Source organism: Lipotes vexillifer, unplaced genomic scaffold (genome assembly GCF_000442215.2).
Source record: "Lipotes vexillifer unplaced genomic scaffold, Lipotes_vexillifer_v1.1 scaffold205, whole genome shotgun sequence".
Classification (NCBI taxonomy): Eukaryota; Metazoa; Chordata; class Mammalia; order Artiodactyla; family Lipotidae; genus Lipotes; species Lipotes vexillifer.
The window spans coordinates 2,630,238-2,652,699 of NW_006781396.1; the positions used below are offsets into that span (position 1 = coordinate 2,630,238).

At 49.1% G+C, this 22,462-nt stretch overlaps 1 protein-coding gene and 1 non-coding gene across 3 annotated transcripts in view; both read right to left on the reverse strand.

The window, feature by feature from the left end:
• Positions 1-22,462, reverse strand: part of ADAMTS14 (ADAM metallopeptidase with thrombospondin type 1 motif 14) — a 91,804-nt gene that overhangs the window by 37,356 nt on the left and 31,986 nt on the right. The window lies entirely within an intron of this gene.
• On the reverse strand, positions 16,448-16,520 carry TRNAG-UCC (transfer RNA glycine (anticodon UCC)). The gene has a single exon. It is a non-coding gene; the product is annotated as a tRNA-Gly (tRNA).

The following is a 22,462-nucleotide window of genomic DNA, read 5'->3' on the forward strand; positions in this document are numbered from 1 at the left end:
TAAAATTGTCATTATAGGCAGATGACATGATTCTATACAGAGACAACCCTAAAGACTCCACACAAAAACTACTAGAACGGATAAATGAATTCAGCAAGGTAGCAGGATACAAGATTAACATACAGAAATTGGTTCCATTTCTTTACAATAACAATGAAATATCAGAAAAGGAATGTAAAAAAACAATACCTTTCAAAATCACATCCCCTAAAATAAAATACTTAGGAATAAACCTGACCAAGGAGGTGAAAGACTTATATGCTGACAACTATAAATCATTAATAAAGGAAACTGAAGATGATTCAAAGAAATGGAAAGACATCCATGCTCTTGTATAGGAAGAATTAATATTGTTAAAATGGCCATACTACCCAAAGCAATCTACAGATTTTTAATGCAATCCCTATCAAATTACACATGACATTTTTCACAGAACTAGAACAAATAATCCTAAAACTTATATGGAACCATAAAAGACCCAAAATTGCCAAAGCAATCCTGAAGAAAAAGAACAAAGCAGAAGGCATAACCCTCCCAGACTCCAGACAATACTACAAAGCTACAGTAATCAAAACAGCATGGTATTGGCACAAAAACAGACATATGGATCAGTGGAACAGAACAGAGAACCCAGAAATAAACCCACACACCTATGGTCAATTAATCTTCAACAAAGGAGGCAAGAGTATACAATGGGAAAAAGAGTCTCTTCAGCAAGTGGAGTTGGGAAAACTGGACAGCTGCATGTACATCAATGAAGTTAGAACACACCCTCACACCATACACAAAAATAAACTCAAAATGGCTTAAAGATTTAAACATAAGACATGACGCCATAAAACTCATAGAAGAGATCCTAGGCAAAACATTCTCTAACTTAAATCATAGCAATGTTTTTCTTAGGTCAGTCTCCCCAGACAATACAAATAAAAACCAAAATAAACAAATGGGACCTAGTCAAACATACAAGCTTTTGCAAAGCAAAGGAAACCATAAAAAACCGAAAAGACAACCTACAGAATGGGAGGAAATATTTGCAAACAGTATGACCGACAGGGCTTAATTTCCAAAATATACAAACAGCTCATACAACTCAACAACAAAAAAACAAACAACCCAATAGAAATATGGGCAGAAGACCTAAACAGACATTTCTCCAAAGAAGAAATACAAATAGCCAATAGGCACATGAAAACATGCTCAACATAGCTAATTATTAGAGAAATGCAATTCAAAACTACAATGAGGTACCACTTCACACCAGTCAGAATGGCCATCATTAAAAAGTCTAGAAACAATAAATGTTGGAGAAGGTGTGGAGAAAAGGGAACCCTCCTACACTGTTGGTGGCAATGTAAGTTGTTGGTGCAGCCACTGTGGAAAACAGTATGGAGGTTCCTCAGAAAACAAAAAATAGAATTACATATGATCCAGCAATCTCACTCCTTTGGCATATTTCCAGACAAAACTCTAATCCAAAAAGATACATGCACCCCTATGTTCACAGAGGCACTATTCACAATAGCCAAGATGTGGAAACAACTAAGTGTCCATTGACACATGAATGGATAAAGAAGATGTGGTACGTATATACAATGGAATACTACTCAGCTATAAAAAAGAACAAAATAACACCATTTGCAGCAACATGAATGCAACTAGAGATTACCATACTAAGTGAGGTATGTCAGAAAGGGAAAGACAAATACCATATAATATCACTTACATATGGAATCTAAAATATGACACAAATGAACCTATCTGTAAAACAGAAACAGACTCACAGATACAGAGAACAGACTTGTAGTTGCCAAGGGGGAGGGGGTTGGGGGAGGGATGAACTGGGAGGCTGGTGTTAGCAGATGTAAGCTATTATATACGGAATGGATAAACAAGGTCATACTGCATAGCACAGAGAACTATACTGAGTATCCTATGATAAACCATAATAGGAAAGAATATTAAAAATGAATGTATGGGCTTCCCTGGTGGCGCAGTGCTTGAGAGTCCGCCTGCCGATGCAGGAGACGCGGGTTCGTGCCCCGTTTCGGGAAGATCCCACATGCCGCGGAGCGGCTGGGCCCGTGAGCCATGGCCACTGAGCCTGCGCGTCCGGAGCCTGTGCTCCGCAAATGGGAGAGGCCACAACAGTGAGAGGCCCGCAGAAACAGACTCACAGATATAGCAAACAAACTTAGGTTACCAAAGGGGAAAGGTGGGGGAGGGATAAATTAGGAGTTTGGGATTAGCAGATACAAATTACTGTATATAGAATGGATAAATGAGGTCCTACCATATAGCACAGGGAACTATATTCAGTATCCTGTAATAAATCACAACGGAAAAGAATATAAAAATGAATATAACTGAATCACTTTGCTGAGCAGCAGAAATTAACACAACATTGTAAATCAACTATACTTCAATTAAAAAAAACAAACAGCTCCCAAGTTATGAAAAGAAAAAAGAAAAAAAAGTTGCTTCCTATTATATATTAGCCAGATATATAATAACTATGGTTAACACGGCTTCCTGCCGTGTGCGTGTGTGTGTGATTTTACAAAACTGGAATCATGCCGAATATACTGTTTGTGTTTTTCTTATTCCCTGAAACATCATTCTGTGGATTTAAAAGCATCACCTCTAATGTCTACAGGTGATGGGCCATCACTCACGTAACTACTCCCCTAAGAGAAGTGACTTGCCCAGGAGGAGAAATGACGTGGTCAGCAAGTCAGTGTCAGTACACAGCAGTGTAGCTGCCAGGAGCCAGAGTCCTGGGTTCAAACCCCAGCATTGCCTCTTAGGAGCTGGGTGGCTTGGGGCACATCAGGTAACTCTTTAGAACCTCTGTTTCTGTAGACGGGGGATCATAATGGCTGTCGTGGGGCTGGCACGTGGATGCTCATGCCAACTCAACATCTGGGGATTACGAGTGAGCCCCACAGGCAGAGAGGCCCACGGGCATGGTCAGTGATGGAGGCAGAAGTGGAACCAGCCTCTGACTCCTGCCCACGTGGCTTCCCGGGAGCGGGGATGGAGATTCATGCACGACCCTGTTCTCACCATTTCACCTCTCCACGCCCTTCAGCTCATGAGCAAAGGAACCAGCCTACAACCCACAGAGGGACTGCTGTCTACCCGATGGAGAGGAACAGTGTGGCCAACCCTACATATGAGAGTCCCATGGGGAGGGGAAGGCCAGCAGGGGGACCAGAGGTCTGCTCCTGTGCTGACTCACTCCTCCTGGGACACAAGAACAGAGCCCCAGCCTACTCTCCCACACCTGGCAGCTGCCCCAACCCGTGAGCGTGCAGACTCCAGAGCAGCCAGCACCAGGCTTCCCCCAAGGGCCTGCCTGGCACCCATGTCTGACCCCAACTGAGACCAGAGACCAGTGTCTGCTGGGGGACAGCAGGCCCCACGAACCCCATCACACACAACAGTGGAAAGTCCGATGGGTGGGAGCACCTCCCTCCACCCTCCTCCCCTCTGCAGCAGGAGCAAAGACATCATGGGAGCAAAGTGGCCAAAGGCATAAATAGATGATGTTCTTTTCCACCCACCTGCCCCAGCTCATCCTAGGAGGACACGCACACATTTTCTCCCTCACAGAATTCCAACCTGAGTACTCCTTGCTGACCCACTGAAACGACACTCGATCTGCGGTAGGATGACTCAAATAAGCCCAACAGCTCAGCCCCTCCAACACCAGGACATGGCCTTCCTTCTACACAAGGGTGTGGCCAGCGTCTCAGACCTCCCTGATGGTGCCCTGTAAGAGCGCAGGCCAAGGACGGGGTCACAAGCAATGCATGCTCCACATAGCCGCATCTGTACACCTCGGATACATGTGTAAACCCACCAGTGACCCCAGGGCAGGGGAAGGGAGCGGTCACTGGGTACATGGGCGGGGCATCTGCAGGGCCTCCGGCCATCTAGAGTACCCAGGCCATTGCCTTCCTGCCCTCCTCTGTCTCCAAAGTGGACCAGGCAGATCGCTGCCAGAATCCTGCCACATTACTCATTTCTGTCCCACACTCCGCCGGCCAAACCCACTCTTCAAGGGCTGCAGTGACCCCTGCTCTACACTGCATCTCCAGGCCGGGACGCTGGGAGGTCCTCACAGAACTGGAAAGGGGGCTGCCGCTCTCTGAGCAGGAGGAAGAATCAGAGCCTGAGTGTCCAGTACAGGTAGGGGGTTGAGTGGGGCCTCCTGACACCAACTCCCACTCCCAGGTCACGGGCCCAGACGCAAATACTGAGCAATTAATACTAAAAATTAATTTTGCCTCTTCTACAGAAACAAAAAAGGAGTCAAATACACATTTTAAATTACACAGTAATTTACCTTGAAATCAACCTTCATGGTTAGGGAAAAAAAGCACAAAACTCTTTTGATGATCAATGCTACACAATTATTCACTTTCACCATTAAATAACACATTTAATCAGCGAATTAGATAGATCCCTACAAAGACAGAGAGACAACCTTTTTATCTCCCACGTGAGACACCACAGGCTTCTGAAATAATCTGGACACCACAGGCTTCCGGTCACTGGGGTATCAATCTCTGTGGCGCAGACCCCTCGTGCCCCACCCCAGGGGTCAGGGGAGAGGAAGAGGGTGCTTGTGGGAAGGAGGGTCAGGCAGGTCTTACTGGAGGAGCCAGAATGATCCTTGACTGAGAAGGTCATTGACCCTTTGGAGCTGGGGAGAGGCTTGATGCAGGAGAGAGGAACGCGGGAACCATGTGGAGCCACCAAGAGAGCCCCAGGGTCACTGGCACTCAAGGTAACTGAGGCCAATCCCCACGTGACGGGGAGTTTCTTCCCAGCCCATGCCCGCACACCTCCAGCAACAGGGCACTCTCGGCCATTAGAAAGCTCTCTGTGCCATGAGCCCCATTCGGCCTTCCTGTCCACCTCCCCCACTGGCCTCAAGTCTCCGTCTTGAAGTTTCACTGAGCACATCGGCTCCATTCCTGGAGACAGATGGTCACCACTGACTCCCAGGGACTCCTCTCTAACCTCACATCAGTCAAAGAGAACGTCTTGCAGGCAGCAAGACAGAAGACAAGATCACTCACCAAGGAAGGACCATTGCATTGGGAGTAGGTTTTCAACAGTAACAAGGGAGACCCTGAAGTAACACCATCAAAGCACCATGACAAAGAAACCATCAACCTGGAATCCTGGACCCAGCAAACCATCTTTTGAGAACCATAATGAAATAAAGACATTATCGAGTGAAAGAAAACTGCGACTGGCACACGGACCCACTAAAGGATCTGCGGGTAAGGACGATGGAAGGCGGCCTAAATACGAGAATGCATGAATAGTTTTGAGCCTGTGATAGGAGCACAGGATAGGTTCCACAATGAGATAGTCTGGTCTCTTCTTATATTAAATAAGGATAATGAAAATGAAACAGTTAAATTTTCTCCCATATTCTGCCCCTCCAAAAGTAGGGTTGGCCCTGCCACTCCAGGGGTCTGGTCTGTCTCTAGGGCCCTGGCTCATCTGTACACACCCCGATTAGCCCTTGAGTGGGGACCTCAGTGGCTTTGATTCAGCTGGAGCTACGCTGACACTCTGCACAGGCCAAGGAGGGGGCTGGACAGGGCTGCCGTGTCCAGCAGAACCACAGAGGCCATGGGCACGTGGGTTCCACCCACAGCCCTGAACTGGTGCCCCAGCAAGGAGATGAGGCTGCCTGAGAGACCCAGGACCCCAGCCCTCTGGAATAAACACAGAGCTGCTCCCTGACAGGCTCCAGCCTGGCTGTGCACTCAAGGCCTGGCTCTGTCAGCCTCTGCCCGCCACGGCTGTCTCCCAAATGCCAGAGGTGAGGCCAGCTTGCCAGCTCAGGGGAGATCAAGAATCGCTTCCCATGGTTGTGGGAAAAAGCATGATTGCTGCAAGACACACACCCACGGGGCAGAAAAGAACACTGTGTCTGGTCTCCCTGCTCCCCCGACCTCAGCCAAGTTGAAGACCAAGACCCCCCTAACCCAGGTTAGAGTTCCACATAACATATTGGCCTGGGATGGCTCTTGGCTGTGTATCAGAAAAACAAGCACAGGTCAGGACTCCCTCTGGCCAAGGGGAGACGAAACAGCAGAAGCGAGAGGATGGCTAGACAGCGCTAGGGCTGGAGGGTGACTGCTAGTCACTGAACACCTACAATGTACCAGGCACTGTGCTGAGGGCTTTGATGCAACCTCACGCAATCTTATGGAGGGAGGACCTATTCCTGTTTCATATGTGAGAAATCCGAGGCTCAGAGAGGTTAAGTAACTTGTCCAAGGCTACCCAGCTGGAAAGTGGGAGGGCTGGGATTTGAACTCTGATCTCTATGAGTCTTAGCCACTACACACAGCTGCTCTCCAGAACCAGCTTCTGTGGCAGGCTGGCTGGGGTGGGCTTTCTCTGGCCTGGAAGAGAAGACGAGAGGAGTGGGATTCCATGTCCAGTGAACAGCAACTCGGCCAGTCAGGGATTGTTATAAGAACCCCTTCCCTCTTCTTCTGTAACCCTGTGTGGCCAGGCCTCCCGGGGGCCTTGTGGTCAAGCCCAGGAAGCAGGAAGAAGGGAAGGGGGGGGGGCGTCTACTGGGGTGGGAGCTCTGAATCTGTTCTCCTGCCCAAAGGGGGGATCAGAATCTCTGGGCACCGGCAGCAGCAATGCCCAGGCTTCAGCCCACGGCTGGCGGGGGAGAGCTAGGCCCCGGGGAGCCCATGCGAGGGCAGCTGGCAGCCTTCCCTTCTGGACCAAGCCAAGATGGGCTTCTCCTTCTCGCTTCCAGCAGAGAATGGTGCCCCACCAACCCCAAGTTCCCTCACTCCCTAGGGAATGTTGCTTCTGAGGGGCTACGGAGCAGAATGTCCACCTACTGCTTGGCAGCCGGGTTCAGCAGAGCTCCACAGAGAGGGGCAGTGCGGAGAAAGCCAGACCCTGGGGTCTTAAGCCCGCCCCTCACTCAAATAGGAGAGGGTACTCACTGCCACCTAAGGGCTGGCACAGCCCACAGCTCCCAGCATCACCTCACAGAATCCTCCCAGCAACCTGCTCGCAAGGAAGTCATTGCCCTTCTTTCCTTTTTAATCAATATACTTTCAATTTTAGCTTTAGATTTTCAGAAAAGCAGCAAGGATAGTACAGAGTTCCCTGTTATTAATATCTGCCATTACCATGGTACGTTTGTCACAATGCATGAACCAATACGGACACATTAGTACTTAATAAAGGCCATATTTTTTCAGATCTCCCTAATGTAGGGGTATTGTCCCATTTTGGGGCTATGAGATCACATCTGGGTCGGCACATTACACTTAGTTATCCTGGTTCCTTCGACTGCTCCAGGCTGTTTATCCTCTCTGACGGCCCTCAGACTTCCCTGCGTTTTGATGACCTAAACAGTTTCGAGGAATACTGGTTAAGTATTTTGCAGGCCGTCCTTCAATTTGGGTATGTCTGATGCTTTCCTCATGGTTAGACTGAGGTTATGGATTTCGGGAGGAAGAACACAGAGGTGAGCGCGCCCTCATCACATCACGTCAAGAGTGCGTGCTATGGGACTTCCCTGGCGGTCCCGTGGTTAAGACTCCGCGATTCCACTGCAGCGGGTGCGGGTTCGACCCCTGGTCAGGAAACTAAGATTCCGCATGCCATGCGGCGTGGCCAAAAAAAAAAAACAAAAGGAGTGCGTGCTACCAACATAACAGCATTGGTGATGTTGACCTTGATCACCTGCAAGAGAGGCTGCTTGCCAGGTTCCTCCACTGGAGGCTTCCTCCATGGAAGCCCGCCACCCGGCCCTGGCTTCCATGCTCTGCTCTTTAGAAGGATGTCACTATGCACAGCCCCCTACTTCAGGAGTGGGGAGTTAAAATCCACCTCCTTGAGGGCAAAGGCCCTACGTCATTTATTTGAAATTCTTCTGCAGGGATTTGTTTCTTCTTCCCCATTTATTTATGTATTCAATCATTCATTTATCAGTATGGACTCGTGGATATTTATTTTATACTCTGGGTTACAATCCAATACCTCATTATTTATTTTATTGCTCAAATTGTCCCAGCTTTAGCTCTTTCAGTTGGCTCCTGTCCTCTTAACACACTCGCATCGTTTTTGGCTTGGGGGTCTTGCGGGGGGCACTTCCTTACTTTCTGACATTACAAGACGCTCATCTTGGGCAATCCCTGCCCCAGCTCTACAGTCAGCCACTCCTCTAAGGAGCTCCAAGGGGCATGGCGTGTTCTCTCTGTTTTCATGGCCAGAAAAGCTGGCCCAAAGTGATGGAAGCGCTCGTCTAGGGACAGCAACCACAGTTGACGTTCAAGCGCAGCCTCCACTCGTGCGCCTTCCCTGGTCACTGAGTGCCTCTGAACCTGAGCAGAATGCGGCAGCATTGCTTGAAGGTCGGGGAATGGCTACAATGACTTCTCTGGCCCTTTCTCAATACTGGGCTCTGGGGCCAGTCCTACTGTCCCCAATCCCTGACCCTTCTAGCAACACGGCACACAGTGACTCTGCAGATCAGGCGCTCCAATGCACCCTCCAATGCACCCATGAGGCCAGGATGCTCTTCCTTCCCCTCGTTTATGATTGCAGGAGGCCAGGTGGCAGTTCAGGTGTGTTGCCACTGCCTGTGCAAGCAAGATCCTCTTGTTATTCCTGGTGGCTTCACAGGACACCGCAATCCCTCAACATTTCAGGCAATGAACCGTTTAGGGACTATCTGAGGAAGGAATGTGAATCATGGGTGTCCCAAAACCTCCACTGCCACCTTCAGGAAGAATCAAGAAGACACCGCACAGAAGCTTGCAGAATGGGTGTCCGTGGATTGAATGACGTCCCAGAGGAAGAGAGGAGCGTTCCTGCATCATCACCCAGGCTCCTGATGGCACAGGCGGCAATACCATGTGGAAAAGCACAGATTTTGATGACTCTGTGCTGAAGGTGATTTGGACAATACTCTGAATGTGAGGAAGTTATGGGAATACCTTAGTTCCCCACTTTGTCACATCTGTGCACATACAAGAGTAATATATGATCAAAATCTAAGCCTAAACAAGGCTAAAGAGCTCTTCCAATAAGTACAAATACACATGCTAAGTGATAAGAAAACATCATATCAGAATCTAATCCCTAGCATTTTTTCTCTTTCTCGAGTCCGTGAAATAACAGAGCATCTGACGATTGATGGGGTCTTAGATTTCATGAAATGTGGTAAATATGTGTTCGCACACGTCTGAACTCATCTGTGTGTGCACATGTGCATATATCCATGTCACACGGATAGATGTGGGCATATGTATATGCACGTGTGTAAACACACGTACTGTACACGTGCCTGCACGCACACGTGCGGATTATGTCAGCAATATACTTCTGCCTACAGCCTGGGGTCCCAGCTCTCCCCAGGCCCTCGGGCGCTGACCCACGCTGGAGCCAGAGCTGGGCCCTGCCGTGCCCTGGGCTGGGACGCCGAGGCCTCACCATGCTGACTTATATGCCACGTTGGCAGGCCCTGCCTTTGAGGTCACCAGTGAGAGCTTGAATATGACGCTGCTCTCTGGGTGGTGCGAGGAGGGTGCTGAATCTCCCGGTTCCTTTCTCAGCTGCCACAGGCTCACCTACTCCATCCCCTGCCCGCGAGTTCAGTCACGGGCTGGTGTGGGCTACAGGCCGGCACTTTAAGCGGCCTCTGACCAGCACACCTCTTCAGGTGCGGCTGCCCCTGGGGCTCCCAGAGCCTGCAGGCTGGCCCGTGCCGTCCTCCTGGGCCCGGCCACTCAGCCCACCTCACACCCGGGCTGTTCGTGCAGCCTGGTTCCAGAGTGCTCAGGGCCAGACCTCCCAGCCCAGCAGAGTCCCTTTCATGAGTCCACAATACTCAGCATTTGTCCTCCGCGACCTATTTCCAAAATGCAGGAGCAGTTACAGCCCAGGTCAGCCTGCTTGTGTGTGAAGAGAGGCAGTGAGCAGGCCTGGAAAGACCCGTGCTCTGCGCGTGATCTCGCCCTGCGCCGACCCTCCTCTGAGCCTGTGGAGGCCTGGGGACAGCAGGCGAGGCAGAGGTCAAGCGTTTGGCACCGGGCCTGGTACACGGCCTGCGCTCAACCGAGAGCAACGGCTAGTTAGTTTAAAACTTATACCTCCCACTTCGGCGGCTGAGGAGCGGCCCATGAGATCACCCTAGAAGCAGTCAGGAGTCTGACCTCCATACCTGCGAGGCAGAAGCCAGATACGACAGCCCTTGGTGAGCCGTCAGGCTCTCTTCACCCCCGAAGGGTGTTGCTTGTTATCACGGCTCTCCTGCCAGGAATCCCAGCACCGGGCCTGTTCTCCCGGTGGGCTCGCCTGTGTGGGACAACAGGAGCTTATACCTTTTTGTTTGTTTGGCCCGTGCCACGTGGCTTACGGGATCTTAGTGCCCCAACCAGGGACTGAACCTGGGCCCTTGGCAGTGAAAGCACTGAGTCCTAACCACCGGACTGCCAGGGAACTCAGGAGCTTATACCTTAGGGCGGGGGTCACACGTGGTCACGAGGGACACTTTGACACTGACGATTCTCTCTCGTGGGGGCGTCCTGTGCCCTGGAAGGTGTTTGGCAGCATCCCTGAGCCCCTCCCATTAGACGCCAGAAGCACCCCAGCCCCCCCCAGCTGTGACAACCAAGATATATCTCCAAACCTTCCCAAGTGTCCCCTGGGGAGCAAAACTGCCCCCGGTTAAGAAACACTACCTTGAAGTAAATGAATTTTTGCTTTTCCTTTTTTGGGGGTGGCCTCTGAGTGTCAATGAAAGCAGTGGAAAGTTTCTAGGGGAGAGTGAAAAAAAGAGAAAGGACCAAAAGGAGAGGGAGGAGGGGGATTTGCATCCTTCCAGTGAGCAGGGAGGCTGAACTGCTCACATATCCCCGAAAGGAAGAGGTCTGGCAAAGCGACACTCTGTCAGCAAGAAAGCAGTTTTCATGGTGTTCCAAACCAGCTGTTACGATGAATATCTAACACGTTTAGTGACAACAGAAAGCCACGCTCCCAGGCTGAGGCCACCAAGGTCCAGGTCTGACAGCCAAACCTCCTGGATCTAGAAGGGGAGCCAAACTTTTCCTAGCAGGCCAACTAAGAGGTGCTCAACACCTTCGTAGTGTCAGCCGAGTGGGACAGGTAAGGAGCCGGGTGGGCAAAGGGTCTACCACCCAGACAGGTGGGATGCCAAGAGGGGTCCGGCTGCAGGCTGGCTTAGTGAGGACCAATGAAAGGGCCTCTTTGCTCTTCTCACCTCCCTCTGCCCTGGCTCGAGGCCTGAGGAGGATCCCCATATCCTCACATCAAAGGGATTCTTCATCCCAGAGAAGATTCGGTGCGTCACCCCAGGCAAGGAGAGGGCTCCTGCTGGCACCAGCAGGCCTGGCCACAGCCAGGAGCCAAGAGCAGGAAACGTGCCCCAGGGTGAAACCTCAGGATCCTGACTCTGCTAGGGAGACCCATCTCAGGAAGAGGCTCCTTCTGCAAGGGGGCAACGTTCTTCCCACCTCCCGGGCCAGGAGTCTGGCGACCCTCCTTCTCCCTCTTCAAGTTCTGCCACAGCAGTAGTGGAAGGAAGGTGCAAACTTTGGAATCAGACAGGTATGAGTTCGAATCCCAGCTCTGCCACTTGTTAGCTGTGTAGATTCTGAGCAAGCCACTTAGCTTCTCAGAGCCACAGAACGTTGCCTGCATAAGGCAGCAGTGAGGATTCAAGGAGCCTGCCTGTAAAGTCCTCACCTCTGTGCCTGACATGCGGTAGGTACTGGAATGACAGGATAGCTCAGAGTCCCCGCATCCTGGGTCCTTCTGCTGCCCCATCACAGCCTCAGCTGGCCTCTGGCATCCATCCTCTCCTGCCCTCAATCCACCTGGGTACCACCATCAGGCAATGTTCTTAACGCATTCTCTCCACTCAAGCGCCCACGCTACTGCCTGATGGACCATCCTACCACAGCTGTACTACCGAGAGCTCTCTGCAGGCCTCTGTCACCTCCCTTGCACACCAGGGCTGTGCTGCCCAGCTGCCACCACGCTTGGCCTGTATGTTCTTCACCTTACCAGACCCCTCCCTGCCAAGATTAGCTCAGCACCAACCTCCTCCAGAAAGCTCTCCTCTCTCCCCGAGTCCACAGGGATACCGCCTCATTCAGCACTGCCCTCAAAGGTCCCCTAGAACAGGAGCCTCTCTGTCATACTAGGTACACACCAGGCACTCACTAAATGCTGAAAATTGCCCCTTATGTTTCAAATGTTTCCCTTGGCCAAAGCAATCCTGAGAAAGAAAAAGGGAGCTGGAGGAATCAGACTATACTACAAAGCTACAGTCATCAAAACAGTATGGTACCGGCACAAAAACAGAGCTATAGATCAATGGAACAGGATAGGAAACCCAGAAATAAACACACACACCTAAGGTCAATTAATCTATGACAAAGGAGGCAAGAATATACAATGGAGAAAAGACAGTCTCTTCAATAAGCGGTGCTGGGAAAACTGGACAGATACATGTAAAAGAATGAAATTAGAACATTCTCTGGGTTTCCCTGGTGGTGCAGTAGTTTGGAGTCCGCCTGCCAATGCAGGGGACGCACGTTCGATCCCTGGTCCAGGAGGATCCCACATGCCGCAGAGCAGCTGAGCCCGTGCACCACAGCTGCTGGGCCTGTGCTCTGGAGCCCACAAGCCACAACTACTGAAGCCCACGCTCCTGGAGCCCATGCTCCGCAACAGGAGAGGCCACCACAATGAGAAGCCCGCGCACCGTGACAAGGAGTGGCCCCCACTCATCACAGGTGGAGGTGGCCCGCGCGCAGCAATGAGGACCCAACACGGCCAAAAATAAATTAATTAATTAATTAAATTTTTTTAAAAAAGAACATCCTCTAACATCATACACAAAAATAAACTCAAAATGGATCAAAGACCTAAATGTAAGGCCAGACACTATAAAACTCTTAGAGGAAAACATAGGCAGAACACCCTTTGACATAAATCACAGCAATATCTTTTTTGATCCACCTCCTAGAGTAATGAAAATAAAAATAAAACAAACAAATGGGACGTAATTTAACTTAAAATCTTTTGCACAGCAAGGAAACCATAGACTAAACAAAAAGACGACCCACAGAATGGGAGAAAATATTTGCAAACAAAGCGACCGACAAGGGCTTAATCTTCAAAATATCCAAACAGCTCATGCAGCTCTATGTCAGAGAAAAACAAACAACCCAATCAAAAAATGGGCAGAAGGTCTAAATAGCCATTCCTTGGGAATTCCCTGGTTGTTCAGTGGTTAGGACTCCGTACTTCCACTGCAGGGGCTCTTCAATCCCTGGTCAGGGAACTAAGGTCTTGCAAGCCGTGCAGTGTGGCCAAAAAAATAAAAAATATAAATAGACATTTCTCCAAAGAAGACATACAGATGGCCAAAAAGCACATGAAAATATGCTCAACATCACTAATTATCAGGGAAATGCAAATCAAAACTACAATGAGGTATCATCTCACATAGGTCAGAATGGCCATCATCAAAAAGTCTACAAACAATAAATGCTGGAGAGGATGTGGAGAAAAGGGAACCCTCTAATACTGTTGGTGGGAATGTAAAGTGGTACAACCACTATGGAGAACAGTATGGAGGTTCCTTAAAAAACTAAAAACAGAACTACCATATGACCCAGCAATCCCACTCCTGGGCATATGTCTGAAGAAAACCATAATTCAAAAAGATACATGCACCCCAATGTTCATTGCAGCACTGTGTACAATAGCCAGGTCATGGAAGCAACCTAAATGTTCATTGACAGAGAAATGGATACAGAAGATGTGGTGCATATATACAATGAAATATTACTCAACCATAAAAAAAGAATGAAAAAATGCTATTTGCAGCAACATGGATGGACCCAGAGATTATCATACTAAGTGAAGTCAGACAGAGAAAGACAAATATCATATGATATCACTCATATGGAATCTAGTTTTAAAAAATGATGTATATGAACTTATTTATAAAACAGAAACAGACCCACAGATTTCAAAAACAAACTTATGGTTACCAAAGGGGAAACGTGGAGGGGAGGGATAAATTAGGAGCTTGGGGTTAACATACACACACTACTATATATAAAATAGATAACAAGGACCTACTGTACAGCACAGGGAACTCTACTCAATACTCTGTAATGGCCTATATGGGCAAAGAATCTAGAAAGAGTGGATATATGTATATGTATAACTGATTCACTTTGCTGTACACCTGGAACTAACACAACATTGTAAATCAACTATACTCCAATAAAAAAAATTTTTAATGGTTCCCTTGCCCTGGGATTTGAAGAAGCCTTAAGGAAAGAGACCCACTACAGATGGGTAAAGAGAGGAAAAGCTTGGAAAGCCAAGTCCATCCAGGGCCCAGCAGCATGTGAGGGACTGCTGAGGAGGGGTCCTTGCCCACCATCTGGAGCTGCATGAATATTTATAGCACATGCCCAGGTTAATGCAAAAGTAAAGTGAGAGGCAAGATGCCCCTGAGAGCTGCAGTGACTGGGGCCTGATGGCCTGATCAGATCATTCCGAGTTCCACTAAGGGCTTTGTCCCCTCCTCCCTGGGTTAGCACAATGAGACCATCCATCCTGGGAACCAGATCTCTCTCTGATCCCACCAGGCCAGCCCTGGCCCCGGAAACCGGGATCCGAAACGGTCACAGGCAGGCAGGTGCTGCGAAGGAAGAGCAAAGGGACACCCTTTTTACTGGTTTCATGAAATCCCTAAGGGAATTAGCGCTTCAAGCATTCCAGCCAAATACAAGTTCCCACACAATGGACAGGATGTGCTGCTGGTCCCCTGGGAGCGAGAGGTTGTGCGCAGCCCCTCCACTCACTGCCACAGGAGGAACTCTGGCTGGCTGTCCACTGCACCTGGGAAAGTCCGAACCCCAAACCCTCACTTTCCCCCTGGGGCAGCCGCAGGTTGGCAAGGCAGCAGCTCCTTAGGCGTGGCCCATCTCAGTGCTGTGAGCCTCTCTTCCCCAGAGGAACAAGCCCTGGAGGGAAGCTCTGTCTCAGCTGCACACCTCCGTTCCCACACCCACAAGGGCGAGGCAGCAGTGAGCAAGGAACCAGCCTCAAACAGCCCCTCCAGAACCTGTGAGAAGACATTTACCCTCCTCCTCACCTACTTTCTGGTAGGTTGTGAGAAGGAAGGTCGAACCAAGGCTATGGAAATAGGCCTCCAAAGCTGGGCCTCCTGGCACGGCCTTCAGTGCTGTGTGTCCCGTGGGGGCCTTGCCGAGGGCACACAGTGGCACAGAGCCCACAACATGTGGGTTTCTACCCTAAGCGCGGACCTCAGGGACTGGCACAGGGCCCTGGTCCCTCCAGGGCACACACACATATAATCACTCACTTCCTGGGGTCACTCCCGGGGTCCCACTCCTGGCCTGTGCGGGGACCCACTCAGAACTGCAGAGTTGGTACAAATATTATTTTAAGCTGAAGACATTTGAGATTCAACAGATGCAGAAAGAAACCATCTCAGAAATTCCCACCTCTGACAAAGCAGCAATTTCTGGGAAAATGAGCTACTATAAATCCCCTCCCCAGGGGAATTTCATGGTCATTAAAAAAAAAAAAAAGGCAGAAAGCCCACTTGCACCTGCATAAACATATATTATCACAGACTTTCTTATTTCCCAGTTGTTCTCCTAAAGCCCATTTATCTTTCCTAAAGAAACCTATTTGCCCTTCCCATAGAGTCTCTTCTCCCCGCTCGTCCATTTATTAAGTTAGGCATATAAGCCCCAAATTCTAACCACCCTTTTGTGAGTTACTCATCACTGAGCACTTGCACGGACATGCACATTGCATACGTAAACAAACTTTCTTTTTCTCTTGCCAATCTGTCTTTTGTCAGTTTAAATTGCATGTCTCCAGGTACTAAACCTAAGAGGGTAGAGGAAAAGTCGTTTCTTCCCTGACATCTGGGTCACCAGCCATGGACAGCACCACTTGGCTGAGGCTACAGACCTCTGCAGAGGCCGTGGGAAGAGGGTGGCTCTGAAGTCCACAGATGGTCACTCAGATCTCAGCCCCGTACCTGACCAGATGGGAGACCAAAAAGTTACAGCCAGCTCTCTGCGCCTCGGTTTCTGTGTAAGGACATCAGGGATACTCAGACCCCTCACAGGGTTATTGGGAGACTTCAGTAAACGAGGTCACGTTTATAAAGAGCCTGGCTCCCGGTGGCTGCTCAAAAATGATTCTAATGACTTCGAAAAGTATGTAATTTGCAATTGTTTTTTTAATGTATTTTTAATGAATAAATGAAGGCTTTCACTATGGTGTCTTATTTATTTATTTTTAATTTGTTTATTTTGGCCGTGCCGTGCAGCATGCACGATCTTAGTTCCCGGACCAGGGATCGAACCTGGGCCCCCTGCAGTGGAAGTGTGGAGTCCTAACCACTGGACCACCAGGGAAGTCCCCAATTTGCAAATGTTTGTGGACACACAACAGTTTACGTGCTCTGAGGGAAGGGACTACATACATTTTCCACTCTTTCTGAGCCCTCCACTGTGGAAGCTATTCTTCTCTCTGCATGCTTCACCGCTTGATTTCTAGGAACAGACACTGCTCCACCTGACCGCATTCGCAGCAGTAGACTCCACCTGGGGGCCCAAGCCAACGCTCCAATCACAGCAATTAGTCCAGGAGGACCATGTGACCCAACCCAGGCTAATCCTCCCTAGGAGGGCAGAAAGGATCCCTTTGCCTTTGGGAACTAAGAGCAGGAAGTGTGGGAATCTGGGGTTGCCAGTGGTCCTGTTTCCTGCCATGGAGAGAAAGCCTGGCTCCTGTTGGCTTATATCACCAAGCAGATAAGCAGGGAGGAAAGGAGAGAGCATCCTGATAGACCTGAGGCCCGAGTCCGTGGAGCTGTCCTGTCCCATAAATCCCTTCTTTGGCTTAAGCTAGTGTGAGCTGGGTCTCTGTCACTTATGAGCATAAGAGCCCAGATCACACCCACCCCCATCTTGCCAAATGCCTAGCACAGGGGAGGCCCACTGAGGCAGCGTAGCACCTGGCTCTGAACAAATGAATGAATGACAGCCCAGACTGGGGTTGAGGCCAGCTCCAGCAAGTCTGTTCTGCCCCTCCAGAACCTGCTGCCGCGCTCACACTTCAGTCCAACCAAGAGAAGCTGAGCAACGCAATCCTTAATGCAGGGGCCCAGACGGGAAGCTTTCTCTGAGAGATGTGAGCGAGAATGGAGCATGTGGCCCAAGAAAAGAGAGCTCTATGGTCTTCCTCAGACTACCCATGCTCAAGCACTCCTAACTCTAGGCCTTCTCTCCGCACCCTACTCCCCAACCAGAATCCAGAAAGGGAGGGGCGTTGGCAGGTCAGCTCTCGGGGAGGTATGGCGGGGAAGGTCCCACCATTAAGTTGCTTAGTCCTCTCACACAGCCAGAATCCAGGGTGTGCCCTTGTGTCCTGAGGGAATCTGCCACTTCTCTAGCTCCAGGAGGGAGGATGCAGCCCATAAGTCAGATGCGCCACCAGACTCCCTGCCATCCGTGGAAAGGGCTCTCTACCTGCGACCCAGTCCAGGCCGCAAATTCAGGGAATAAAAATGTGTACTTCCATGAAAACCATGCACTGCCCACAGCACACCTATTGGCCTTATCTGAATCTGATGCTACAGAGGCTACTTGACAACTGAGAGCAGTGTTAGGTAACTGCCAGCAATGCAAAACGCTTGTCTACAGACATGTAAATTCTGTCTTCCCTTCCACCCTGTGAAAAAGCCAATTTTGGCTCTATTTGCACGTTTTCGTTTCAAAATTCCTGACCTATAAATGTCTCTGTTCTTTGGGTTCTCCTTTGAATGGCTTGTAACATCTGTCTGGTCCCCTCGCTGATCAGTGAGTAGAGTAAAATCTTTAACACAACGCCTGCTTTTATTTCTGTGCGAAGAGTCATGATTTTACCTTTTTCTGAGAATTATCTTTTAGCAAACTCTGGGGCTGTGAATAGACAGCCCAGCTCACATTCCTGGGGTCTTGAGGATTCAGGACCGACGGTCCCAGCACCGAGCGCTTCCTAAGGTCTCCCCTGCCCCCTGTCCCCTTCCCGCTCTCCCTCCTGTTCTCCACCTGCTGGCTCCAGGGGCCAACCTGGCTCTGCCATTAATGGGATTAGTACTCAGCTGTGTGGTCTTAGGTTGGGCTAGCAATTTATAGAGTCTGGGTGGGCGGTCAAGTGCTCCAGTGAGGTGGGTGTGTTCATAGGCAGAGTCACCCTCCCCCCCCCTTTCTCAAATGCCTGCACGTGGTAGCTTTTGCTTTCTGAGTGGCAAACCACATGTTACTTCAGGGATAAAAGAGTTAGTATCCAAACAAAGAGGTGGCAAGGGGCAGACTTTCTGACACCCCTCCCCTCCCTGGGGCTCCTGTAGTTGGAGCTGATTTCTACCCCTGCCCTTTTCTTACTGCTGGCATTGTAGACAGAAATCTGCCGTTTTCCCCTTTTCCCATGCTGGCTCCCTGCTTCTCCCATGGACACCATTCACTTCCACATTTACCGATCACCTACCAGGCGTTGTACTAGACACCTGTGCTGTGTGCTGTTGGGTTTCAAAAAAGCCTAAGTCAAAGTGCTCACCCTCAAGGACCCCACCTTCAGAGACTTTGACAAACAACCACATGTACACACACCCAAAGACAATACAGCTACAAGAACGCAGAACACGTTGCTGGAGTACTCTCCATGTGCTAGGTGTGTGCTAAATACTTTACACATATTCAACCCAAGAGCAGACACTATTTTGAAAAACGGAGGCTCTCAGGGATTAAACAGTAATGACAGACACAGAATGGGGTGTCCGGTGAGCTCAGAATAATTTCTCCAGTGGCCATGCCTGTGTCCAGCCCCTCTCCTCCTTTGGAAAACTCTATCTCCTTCTCCAGCATATAGTGATTGGTCCAAAGTGTGGTCATGTGACCCAAACAGACCAATCAGAGTCCCGCCCCAGGAACTTTCGCCTGGGAACTCGAGGGGAAACTTCTTTTGTCTCTGGCCAGGGAGCTATGGCAATAAGAGTCAGCTTCACTGAAAAGATGCTCAACATCACTAATTATTAGAGAAATGTAAATCAAAACTACCATGAGGCACCACCTTACACTGGTCAGAATGGCCATGATTAAAAAGTCTACAGGGCTTTCCTGGTGGCGCAGTGGTTAGGAATCTACCTGCCAATGCAAGGGACATGGGTTCAAACTCTGGCCCGGGAAGGTCCCACGTGCTGCAGAGCAGCTAGGCCTGTGTGCCACAACTACTGAGCCTGCGCTCTAAAGCCTGTGAGCCACAACTACTGAAGCCCGCACGCCTAGAGCCCATGCTCCGCAACAGGAGGAGCCACCGAAATGAGAAGCCCGCGCACCGCAACAAAGAGTAGCTCCTGCTCGCCGCAACTAGAGAAAGCCTGAGTACAGCAACGAAGACCCAAAGCAGCCAAAAATAAATAAAATAAAATAAAATAAAATAAATTTTTTTTTAAAGTCTGCAAAACAATAAATGCTGGAGAGGGTGTGGAGAAGAGGGAACCCTCCTACACTGTTTGTGGGAATGTAAGCTGGTGCAGCCACTGTGGAAAACAGTATGGAGGTTCCACAGAAAACTAAAAATAGTGCTACCATATGATCCGGCAATCCCTCTCCTGAGCATATATCCAGACAAAACTCTAATTCAAAAAGATACAGGTACCCCTATGTTTATACCAGCACTACTCACAATAGCCAAGACATGGAAACAACCTAAATGTCCATGGATCAATGAATGGATAAAGAAGATGTGGTACATATATACAATGGAATACTACTCAGCCATAAAAAGGAACGAAATAATGCCATTTGCAGCAACATGGATACAACTAGAGATGATCATACTAAGTGAAGTAAGTCAGAAAGAGAAAGACAAATACCATATGATATCACTTCTATGTGGCATGTAAAATATGGCACAAATGAACCTATCTATGAAAGAGAAACAGAATCACAGACATAGAGAACAGACTGGTGGTTGCCAAGGGGGAGGGGGCTGGGGGAGGGATGGAGTGGGAGGTTGGGGTGAGCAGATGTAAGCTTTTATATATAGAATGGATAAACAACAAGGTTCTACTGTCTAGCACAGAGAACTATATTCAATATCCTATGATAAATCACAATGGGAAAGAATATTTAAAAAAGAATGTACATATATGTATAACTGAATCACTTTGCTGTACAGCAGAAATTAACACAACATTGTAAATCAACTATACTTTAATAAAAAAAACTGAAAAAAAAGAGCTTCATGATGCTAATAGCCAGAATCTGTCTTGTAGAGATGTTGGTCAAAGAGAATTAGGATGTCACACAGAGAGAAGGGAACCTAAAAACAGAGTCCATGTAAGCCTCTAATACCAATTACACTTACAACCAGCTCCATCCTGTCCCTTCCACAACCTGGCCCATTTCTTTCAGCCCTGTTTTTCTTAACCTAGTTTGAATTCGTTTGCCATCACTTACAAGCTACACATTCCGAAGAATACAGGTCCCTTGCCTAAGGTCACACAGCTTACAAGGGTCTGGTTGCATGCCCTCCTAAGAGCCACCTTGCCTCCCGTGTGGCTGGATTATGGATCCCAGACAGCACAGGCAGCATCACGCTATTTTATTTTCCTACAAATGTTGCCAGGGGGATTGGCATGACCATGGAGTTGACACTTCTGCTCATCAACTGTTTAGTTCCCAGAAATGTGTTACCACTTCCCTCATGAAAGCCATATTATTATCACCAACTACTTACTGGGAGCTTATGCCATGCGAGGTACCATGCTACGTGCTATGCACCTCATTTAATCTCCCCAAACCCTTGCGTAGTAAGTACTGGTAGTGCTGGGGGTTTTTTTGTTTTATTTGGTTTTTTTGGTTTTTTTGTTTTTAACGTGGACCATTTTTAAAGTCTTTATTGAGTTTGTTACAATATTGCTTCTGTTTTACGTTTTGGTTTTTTGGCCACGAGTCATGTGGGATCTTAGCTCCCCTACCAGTGATCGAACCCACACCACCTGCACTGGAAAGTGAAGTCCCAGCCACTGGACCACCGGGGAAGTCCCCAGGTAATGCTGTTTTAAAAGTGGGGAGGGACTTCCCCGGTGGTCCAGTGGTAAAGAATCCACCTTCCAACGCAGGGGACGCGGGTTCGACCCCTGGTCGGGGAACTAAGATCCCACATGCCGCGGGGCAACTAAGCCCATGCGCATCAACTAGAGAGCCCGCGTGCCGCAACTACAGAGCCCATGTGCTCTAGAGCCCACGCGCCACAACTAGACAGAAGTCCGCGCGCCACAATGAAAGAACCCACGTGCTGCAAATAAGACCTGAAGCACCCAGAAAAGGGACACTCAAGAGGGCTGGGGTTTTGGGGTTTTGACTTGCCCCCAAGGTCAAAAGACAGGAAGGGGCAGAGCCAGACTGGTTGATTTCAAAGCCCACGCTCTCGGCCAATCCACTAACGTTCCTCCCCACGCAGTACTGTGATCGTTGTGAGGCGCTGAACGTCCGTCTGTCACAGCCTCCAAGAACCTTGCATGTTAGACTGAGTGTAAGTTGATCCTATCGCAGCCCTGGCCTGCCTGCAGTCACCTTTTGGTCTGCATGAGAATGCAGCCAGCCAACTTTCTTACGGGCCTCAGGTCAGAGGACCCTAACCTTAAGGCCAGTGGAGGCCCATGCAGGGGCTGGAAACTTTGGCTTTCTAAAGAGGCCCCACCTGGTACAAATGAACTTATTTACAAAGCAGAAATTGAGTCACAGATGTACAAAACAAACTTATGGTTACCAGGGGGGAAGGGGGAGGGAGGGATTAATTGGGAGAATGGGATTGACATATACACACTACTATATATAAAATAGATAACTATTAAGGACCTACTGTATAGCACAGGGAACTCTACTCAATACTCTGTGATGGCCTATGTGGGAAAAGAATCTAAAAAAGAGTGGATATTTGTACAGGTATAACTGATTCACTTTGCTATACACCTGAAACTAACACAACATTGTAAATCACCTATACTCCAATAAAAAAATTTTTTAATAAAATAAAAACTAAAGAGGTCCCACCATGTATATTTATCTTCCTTCTCAGCTCTTATGCTCCGGATGAATGTTTATGATGAGCCGTCGAGCTGGGTCTCCTGCAGACTCCAAGCTGAAGAGGCCCCGCCCTGTTGTCTCCTGTTGATGGGGTGCTTGCCTCCTCCTGCCTGAACTCCACAGCACCCTAGGATTCTGAGCTGGGGCCTGACCCCCACGTCACCCCTCCACCTGGCTTCATAAAGGAGGGCCTAAGGTCCTGCCCTGTCTCCCCAGCATCC